Source organism: Podarcis liolepis, assembly GCF_965112155.1.
Source record: "Podarcis liolepis genome assembly, chromosome: 4".
NCBI lineage: Eukaryota > Metazoa > Chordata > Lepidosauria > Squamata > Lacertidae > Podarcis > Podarcis liolepis.
In genome coordinates this window covers 99,738,048-99,747,680 of record NC_139558.1, presented here as the reverse complement: position 1 = coordinate 99,747,680, position 9,633 = coordinate 99,738,048, and the positions used below count along the sequence as shown (strand labels likewise).

General features: G+C 44.2%; 1 long non-coding RNA gene across 1 annotated transcript; it reads right to left on the bottom strand.

Moving 5' to 3' along the window:
- Nucleotides 1-366: 366 nt before the first annotated feature.
- On the bottom strand, nt 367-8,615 carry LOC310705437. The gene is made up of 3 exons (XR_014525281.1): nt 8,279-8,615; nt 3,721-3,844; nt 367-1,351 (listed from the first exon to the last, which is right to left on the bottom strand). It is a non-coding gene; the product is annotated as an uncharacterized lncRNA (long non-coding RNA).
- Between the last annotated feature and the right edge of the window lie 1,018 nt (nt 8,616-9,633).

Sequence of the window (9,633 nt, the reverse complement as noted above, 5' to 3'; positions counted from 1 at the left end):
CTGTTGTTAGCCGCCCTGAGCCCGGTTTTCTGAACCGGGAAGGACGGGGTATAAATAAATTATTACTATTATTATTGTTATTGTTGTTGTTATTTTGCACAAGCTTTTCTTCTGTTGTCTGCTGGTGTGAAAATATATGTAATTTTTTAAAAAATCTCTTTGAGCACAATGAACATGCACATCTCAGCCAGCAACATATATTTCCATGTAAGTTATCTTCCTGGTGTGTTCCCTTTCAGAGTAAGTGAATTTCCAGAATTTCCTGTTTTGCAGCAAAATCCAGCCAAGTTTATGCCTCGTCTGTGACAAAAACCCTATTGTCTAGACGGAAAGCAGTCGTGGATGTGCATTTGCTGAAGCAGAATGTTCAAGATAAATGCATGTTTTAATCATTATTGCCAAACAATGAATTTTCCACCATACTTTTTCTTACGGTTGGTTACACTATGTGCTACATCTTTGTCTTAAGAACGATAAACAAGCAGAAAGTAGCGTTAGACAGTTGCAAAGCTTTAACTTAGCCTTGTCGAACTTTTCAAAAGTTGCATCATGTGTCCTCTGAACCGTTTCCTTTAAAGAAAATTAAACAGTCACAATCACCTTGCTGCAAGGCAGAAATAAGCAACTTAAAAACATATCAGCTTAAAACAAATCGAAGCCATATTGAATTGTTGGGAGGCGATGATTTCCATGGTGATGTCAAATAAACAGATACAGTGGTACCTTGGTTCTCAAACGCCTTGGTACTCAAACAACATGGAACCCAAACACTGCAAACCCGGAAGTAAGTGTTCCGGTTTGCAAACCTTTTTCGGAAACCGAACGTTCTCCGTTTTGAGTGTTACGCTTCCGATTTGAGTGCCACCCTTCCGTTTTGAGTGTTACGCTGAATTCTGTCTGTTTTTTGCTATTTATTTTGCTTTTTTGTTATTGTGGCTCTTTCTTGTTTTTGTGACTGTGTGGAACCCAGTTCAGCTACTGATTGATTGATTGTGTGACCGCAGTACAGTGTTTATTGCTTTCATTTTTATGGATCAGTGGTCTCGCTAGATAGTAAAATCCATGTTGAATTGCTGTTTTAGGGGTTGTTTTTAAAAGTCTGGAACGGATTAATCCATTTTGCATTACTTTCTATGGGAAAGTGCGCCTTGGTTTTGGAACGCTTTTGGTTTTGGAACGGACTTGCGGTACGGATCCAGTTTGAGAACCAAGGTACCACTGTATTGCAAAACTTGTCTATAACAGGAGCCACTCTTCTTCTGATCAGCTTGTACCCGGAACATCCCTCCCTTCACTGGAGTGATGGATTTCCTTGACCTCCTCTCTGTGCTAGGTTCTCATCACACAGCATCTGGGAATGAAGAGGAAACAAGGCTTTTTCAGAATTGCAACCACCAAGGGCAGTCTCAGAAGAACAAGGCTGCAGGTTGTTGAAAGGTCGCCCTGCCTGGTGCCCAAAGCTCTGTCCCACACCCTGCCCCCCACATTGTCCCGAGCCTCCCAAATATTGGGCTATTTCACTGGATTCAAAGGTGGAGAGGTGGAAACAAGCCATGCAACAATCACAGAGACATAAGTAGCGTTCGGACTTAATGTAAAGGACTTAATTGGACTTAATGTAATGTAATGTTTTCTTTTTTTTCTTTTTCTTTTTTAGAAGTTTTTATTGGATTTTACAAAGTATAGAAAAAAATGCAAAGACAGGAGCAAGAAAAAGGAAAAGAAAAAATAGAAGCACTAATACATACTACAAAATACAACAACACACACATTAAACACAAAAGATACAAAATACATACGTTAAAAAGTAATAACAAAAAGAAAAGCACATATAAGAAAAAAACACAAAAATTTCTTCTTTCTTAATTTTAGATCTTAAATTCACATATTATCCTGACTTCCTCACGTCGCCCGTTCTTGTATCCCTTTTCAAAATTAGTTCAGCAAATTCATAGCCCATTAATTTACCTATTGTTGGTTTAATCTTAAATTCTATCTTGTTGCTAGAACCCCCACAATTCATTTCAATGTCATCAACATTCAGAAATTTTACAATGTTTCTGCAAATAGATTTTAAATTTCCCCCAATCTTCTTCCACTTGCTCTTCTCCCTGGTCTCGGATTCTGCCAGTCATCTCCGCCATCTCCATGTAGTCAATTAGTAAAGGGGTTTTCTCTCCTCGTAGCTCTTTCCCCCTGCTTTCCTTTCCCCCCAACGCTTAGCGGAAACTGGCCCCCACGCCAGGAAGGCAGCCCTGAATCAATGGGCGGTAAAATGGCCAATTCAACCTAAACAAGTGGAAATTGATGCACGTCGGAGCAAAATATCTTATCAGCTGGGTAGCGATCAGGTGGGATTGCTATGAGGAATTATAAAAAATATGGAGCAAGCCATTTGTGTCCGCGATGAAAGCGTTGCGTTGACTGGGTCTGAGCCATTTTGATACGATTTCTGATCAATCCACGCCTCTGCATCTATGTCCTATTTCTCTACACCTGACAGGCATGTATAAGCATTCTAAATACACAGGCCAGTTGCTTCATCAGGCATCCTGGGTCATAAAGATGATAGTTAGCTTTGATGTAGTTTAATCTTTAGGTAGATCTTAAGGGCCAGGAAGGGACGCGGGTGGCGCTGTGGGTTAAACCACAGAACCTAGGACTTGCCAATCAGAAGGTTGGCGGTTCAAATCTCCGCAACAGGGTGAGCTCTCGTTGCTCAGTCCCAGCTCCTGCCAACCTAGCAGTTCAAAAGCACGTCAAAGTGCAAGTAGATAAATAGGTACCGCTCTGGCGGGAAGGTAAACGGCATTTCCGTGCACTGCTCTGGTTCGCCAGAAGCGGCTTAGTCATGCTGGCCACATGACCCGGAAGCTGTACGCCGGCTCCCTCGGCCAATAAAGCGAGATGAGCACCGCAACCCCAGAGTCGGTCACGACTGGACCTAATGATCAGGGGTCCCTTTACCTTTACCTTTAAGGGCCAGGAAGAGAGTTCACAAGGAGATGGTAAATCCTCTTTCTTGCCATACTTCCTTCCTTTCCGGCCTGTTTATGACCTGAATGCATTCCTCTAGTCCTGTTTTATTTACTTTCAGATTGTGTAGGCATGCTCAGAGTAGTCTTTGCAGTTAAAAGAATTTCTTCTGATCTGACTTTGTCCCACGTGGGTTTTTTTGAAATGCTCAGAGGAAATCTGATTGGTTCTTACGAACACTGTGTAAAAAGTTCTTGTGTGAATAAAACGACCTGGGCCAAGGGGTGGAGAGAGGATTATTATACGCTCTCCTCCCAGAGTCTTGCTGGTGAAGCCTCGTGTGTACAGTGGTACCTCTGGTTACATACTTAATTCATTCTGGAGGTCCGTTCTTAACCTGAAACTGTTCTTAACCTGAAGCACTACTTTAGCTAATGGGGCCTCCCACTGCTGCCATGCCGCTGGCGAGCAATTTCTGTTCTCATCCTGAAGCAAAGTTCTTAACCCGAGGTACTATTTCTGGGTTAGGGGAGTCTGTAACCTGAAGCGTATGTAACATGAGGTACCACTGTATTCTATTAATCAGAGTCCAGTCCTTGCTTGCTTTTGGAATGCCACAGTGGTGAGGGACCACGAACGAGACCTTGGGGTCACAATGGACCAAGGCAGGTGTTAACAAGCGTGATGAGACTTTAATGTGCTCACAAACAATAAACAATCAACCCACAAGGAGAACAGCCATACCTATAGTGACGTGGGCAGCCGTGAACACCCAGGTGGATCTCATAAGCCAGGCAGGAGCGACGGCAGAGACCTCTCCAACTGGCACAGGTCCGTGTATTCAGTGGGATTCCCATCTCCTGTCCAGCTAGGATATAGGAAGTCACAACAATTAAGGTTAAAAAGCGATGACAAAGCTAGACAGCATCTTAAAAAGCAGAGACCTTTGCCGACAAAGGTCCATATATTTCAAGCTATGGTTTTCCCAGTAGTGATGTATGGAAGTGAGAGCTGGACCCTAAAGAAGGCTGATGGCCAAAGAATGGATGCTTTTGAATTATGGTGCTGGAGGAGACTCTTGAGAGTCCCATGGACTGCAAGAAGATCAAACCTCTCCATTCTGAAGGAAATCAGCCCTGAGTGCTCACTGGAAGGACAGATCCTGAAGCTGAGGCTCCAAGACTTTGGCCACCTCATGAGAAGAGAAGACTCCCTGGAAAAGACCCTGAAGTTGGGAAAGATGGAGGGCACAAGGAGAAGGGGACGACAGAGGACGAGATGGCGGGACAGTGTTCTCCAAGCTACCAGCATGAGTTTGACCAAACTGCGGGAGACAGTGGAAGACAGGAGTGCCTGGCGTGCTCTGGTCCAGGGGGTCACGAAGAGTCAGACATGACTAAACAACTAAACAACAACAACAAATGGTTGGTAATTCTCCTTCCCTCCCACTGGACTAGCAAGATGATTAAAGGGGGTGGGAGCAAAGCATCTGACCCCTGTGCAAATTAATTTTAAAAAGCATGTTTTCTATCTTAACTCATAATCCTGTACTCAAAACAAACACGAAAAGTCAGTTGGTCATTATGGTGTCGGAAGCTTGCAGCCAGTAGAAGGAATGATGCGCTCGCCACAATATATTGAGGTTCTACGAAAGAGAGTTATTCCAGAGCTGGAAAAGAAGTATCCTGACGGTACTGGGATATTGCAGCAGGACCTAGAGCCCTGTCACACATCGAAAGTGGTGAAGAAATTCAGGACAGAGCAGCAAAAACAGGTACTTGATTGGCCAGAGAATTCCCCAGACGAAGAATTTGTGGGCTATATGCAAAAGATACCTCCGTTCTGTAGACTGTATGACTATGGAGAAGCTCATTCGGGCGCTGATTCAAGTGTGGTACAGGGATCCGAAAATCAACAGTGACTGTTCGAAACTACTACAGTAGACTCCATGCCAAACCGTGTTCAAATGCTGCTTAAAAATAGCGGAGGTCATATCCGTTACTAATGTACGTATACGTGAGTTTTGTCCAATAAACTACATTGCTTGTTTCAATTAATTTGCACAAGGGTGTCGGCATCAGTAGCAGCGGGACAAATGTCCCATTTGTGCAATGAGTGGGCCGGCTCACCATTTCATGTCACCAGCTTCCTACTGAATGGCAACGTATTTCGTGCTTGCTTTTTTTGCGGAGGTTGTGTTATTGTTGGTTTTGTGTTGTGTAGGAATATTTTGTAAACCGAATAAACAAAGCAGGCCCGTCTTCACACAGAGGGGGATTGTTGGTAGATCCTGAGTGCCGGAACTAATGTTGTGTCGCCCCAATTAATTCCTGCAGATTAGCTCACAAAGCCCAGACATGTTTTTCCGTTGCAGCTGCTCTTCCCAGCCAATGTTTTTACAAAGGATGGCTTGTCTGTGTCTCGAATGGTGCCTGCGGTCTAAACCAGTGTGATTCATCTGGGCTTCTCTTTGAGAGATTTATCACAGGGGTGTTCTTAGAGTGAACACAACTGAGATCAAGCACGTGTTTAGCTAAGCAATTGAAATTCAGGTCACAAAATTAAAACTGAATTGGCACTTTTAAGCACTTCTCCCCCATAAAATCAGAGTTTTTGTGATAAGGAAAGTGCTGGGAAAATTGCAAAGGAAATTGTGGGATACCATTTGTTTTGATGAAATGCCATCGAACCACCACACCCACACCCCGGAAACAAATTAGGATAAATGCTCATTAAAGAGACAAGCTTGTCTAAACTCCCCACAAACTGCGCAAACAAACAAGGAAGAATTCTCAGTAAACAGGTCCGGAAGTATAATGATATCAAGGAGAGATTTGGACTAAAATGTTGACCAATTTTCATGAGGATTTAAAAGTAAATAAATCACAGATCGCTGCAGAAATGCAAAGAACTGCATTTAAGTTTGGAAAAGTGAGAAACTGAATATTTTGTTATTTTATTTATTCAACTTACTTATTTTTCTGTCTATAAGATGCCCCCGTTTATAAGACACCCCCTATGTTGGGGGACTCAGATTTAAGAAAATGGGGGGAAGATGTATCCATGTATAAGACGGCCCCTAATTTTTGACATTATTTTTTAGGGGGGAAACCTAGTCTTATACATCGAAAACTACTGTATACACCGCCCTATACCCAGAGGTTTTATTTTATTTGTTTTTTTATCTCATATTTTGGAAATGTACATCCAGGTTTTTTTTCCTTTAAATTTTTTGGGGGCCCCAAGAGATTGGGGCCCTAAGCTATAGCTTGCTTGGCTTATACATATATCTGGCCCTTATCCTAGCTGACAACATAGTGTGGTCTACAAGAGCTCTCTGGTAGTCCTAAGGGTTGAACCTAATACAGTGGTACCTCAGGTTACAGACACTTCAGGTTACAGACTCCGCTAACCCCGAAATAGTACCTCGGGTTAAGAACTTTGCTTCAGGATGAGAACTGAAATCGTGCGGTGGCAGCGGGAGGCCCCATTAGCTAAAGTGGTGCTTCAGGTTAAGAACAGTTTCAGGTTAAGAACAGACCTTCAGAACGAATTAAGTACTTAACCCGAGGTACCACTGTAATAATACCTTTATTGTCAAAGTACCACCTGTGTACAATGAAATTAACCAAGCCTCCCCCCCAAAACACTCAATCTCATTGCACTCTGTGTGCTTGTCGCACAACACACCAACCCCGAAAGTCAGTTGCACTATACAATGGACGCTCGGGTTGTGAACGTGATCCGTGCAGGATGCACGTTCGCAGCCTGCAGCGTTCACAACCCGTAGCAGTGCGTCTGTGCACACGCTGTCAGCATCGCCCTTGAGCCAGTGCCACCAACTGGACTCATCCACTTCAGCCCCGACTGGGCTAGGCGAGCTGGGTAGCATTTCCAGAGACCACCTTCTGCACAGGAACAGGTCAAAGTGCTGTGGACTCACAGCTTAGAGTTGTGAGCACCGGATTCACTCCCACAAGAAGACAGTCGTCGCACAGCAGAGTGCAGCAGACTCTAGCAGAGTATATAAACGACTCAGAGAGCATCTCTGTAGAATATCCTCTTTATTCTATCTACAACTATTATACAACTATATACAGAGCTAAATAGGTCTAAGCATAAATGAATGCAGCACTGCACTGAGTGTCTGCAGCTGCTCTTAGCAGCAACCTTATCTAAACCACAATCTCTCTCTAACACTCTCTCTCTCTCTGACACACTGACTGACTGACTCTTTGATGTGGTGCTGGAGCAGAATAAGTAGAGAGCAGAACACGCCTCCTCCTCTCTGGAGAATCAGCAGGCTCCTCAGGAGATACTTGGATATGGGAGGGGTGAAATCTCCTCACACGCGGGTTGCGATTTGGCGTTTCTGCGCATGAAACCCGGAAGTAACCCATTCCGGTACTTCCAGGTTTCAGCAGGTCCATAACCCGAAAAACGCAACCTGAAGCATCTGTAACCCGAGATATGACTGTATTATTTTCTGTTCAGCAGCCTAACAGCCCACAGATGGAAACTGTTTTTTAGCCTGTTGGTACAACTGATTATACTTCTATATCTCCTGCCTGAGGGTGGAAGATTAAAGAGGTGCTGAATTGTCCCTGAGAATTTTCCTCGCTCTCCTAAGCCATCGATCCCTTGCGCTGTCATCTAGCGGGATATGGAGACAGCCCATAATATCATGTGCCGTGTTCACCACCCTCTGTCTACATGATAAACCAATCCCGTACCACTGAGCTAAAATAACAGAGTTCCTCGGTGGCAGGGCCCCCTAAAATGCAGGGCAATCAGACAAAAAAAAATATTCCTATCCCTTCAGCAGTGAAAAGAGGATCTTTCAACAAGGAATGTTTCTCCCATGACAAGTTGAGATATTTCCCTTTAAGACAGAGATTTCCTTTTGCATCTGGTCACTGGAAGATACCGTATTTTTCGCTCCATAAGACGCACTTTTTTCTTCCTAAAAAGTAAGGGGAAATGTCTGCGCGTCTTATGGAGTGAATGCGTGGTCCCTGGAGCTGAATTGCCCAGGGGTGAAAAGCAGATCATGCTTAAAAAAAAGAAAATAGGGCACAAAAACGTGGTTACAAAGCGCAGATCCACATGGATTCTCAGGGTTTTTGCATTGGGCTACCCCAAACCTCCCATCAAATCACACGTCTGTGGCCACAGCATGAACCACAAAAATCATACATCCACTGTTTTGTTCAGAATATTTTTTTTCTTGTTTTCCTCCTCTAAAAACTAGGCGCACCTTATGGTCTGGTGCGTCTTATGGAGCGAAAAATAGGGTACTTACCGATGAATCCTAGTAGCGCCAGCAGGAGAAGCAGCTGTGGTCCGAATGCTTTCATGGTTCTGCATCAATCGGGTGCTAATATTTCTGCCGGCTCCTGTCTACCCATCCCAGCTGCTGGACATATATCCTTTGGGGCCGCCTCTGCAAAAAGGTGGACTTTGGCAAACTCGTGCCGCATCGTGACTCAGAGGCCAGGATTTAGGAATTAGCTTCGGCATTGTATACAGCCTGACCGTATACATGTTTACTCCAAACTCAATTCTGCTGAATTCATTGGTGTGCGCACCCAAGCGGGCAAACAGAGGTCAGCCATGAAATTTACTAGATGACCCCGGGGCCAGTCACTGTCGCTCAGCTTCACCTCGCAGGGTTGTTGTGAGGATATGAAGAGAGGGAGACCCAGGCCACCTTGAGCTCCTGGGAGCGGTGGGGTATGAAACATCATCATCATCATCATCATCATCATCATAATTTATTATTTGTACCCCGCCCATCTGGCTGGGTTTCCCCAGCCACTCTGGGCAGCTTCCACAGAGACCAAAAATACACTAAATAATAATAATAATAATAATAATAATAATAATAATAATAATAATAATAATAATAATAATTTATTATTTATACCCCGCCCATCTGGCTGGGCCTCCCCAGCCACTCTGGGCGGCTTCCATAAAAACCGAAAATACAGTAAAATATCACACGTTAAAAACTTCCCTGAACAGGGCTGCCTTAAGATGTCTTCTGAATGTCAGGTAGTTGTTTATCGCTTTGACATCTGCTGGAAGGGCGTTCCACAGGGCGGGCGCCACTACCGAGAAGGCCCTCTGCCTGGTTCCCTGTAGCTTTGCTTCTCGCAATGAGGGAACCGCCAGAAGGCCCTCGGCGCTGGACCTCAGCGTCCGGGCAGAACAATGGGGGTGGAGACGCTAATAATAATAATAATAATAATAATAATAATAATAATAATAATAATAATTTATACCCTGCCCTCCCTGGCTAGCCAGGCTCAGGGCAGCTAACAACAGTAAAATTTCAGTAAAAACATAATGGGGGGGGGGGAGGAACCAATTTAAAATACAAGTTAAAATGCAATTTAAAATGCAGCCTCATCAAAACCATAAGGGGAGGGAAACATAAGGGTCAGACTGAGTCCGAACCAAAGGCCAGGCAGAACAGCTCTGTCTTGCAGGCCCTGCGGAAAGATGTCAAGTCCCGCAGGGCCCTGGTCTCTTGTGACAGAGCGTTCCACCAAGTCGGGGCCAGTACTGAAAAGGCCCTGGCCCTAGTTGAGACCAATCTAACTTCCTTGAGGCTCGGAACAACCAAAGTGTTGTTATTTGTGGACCTTAAGGTCC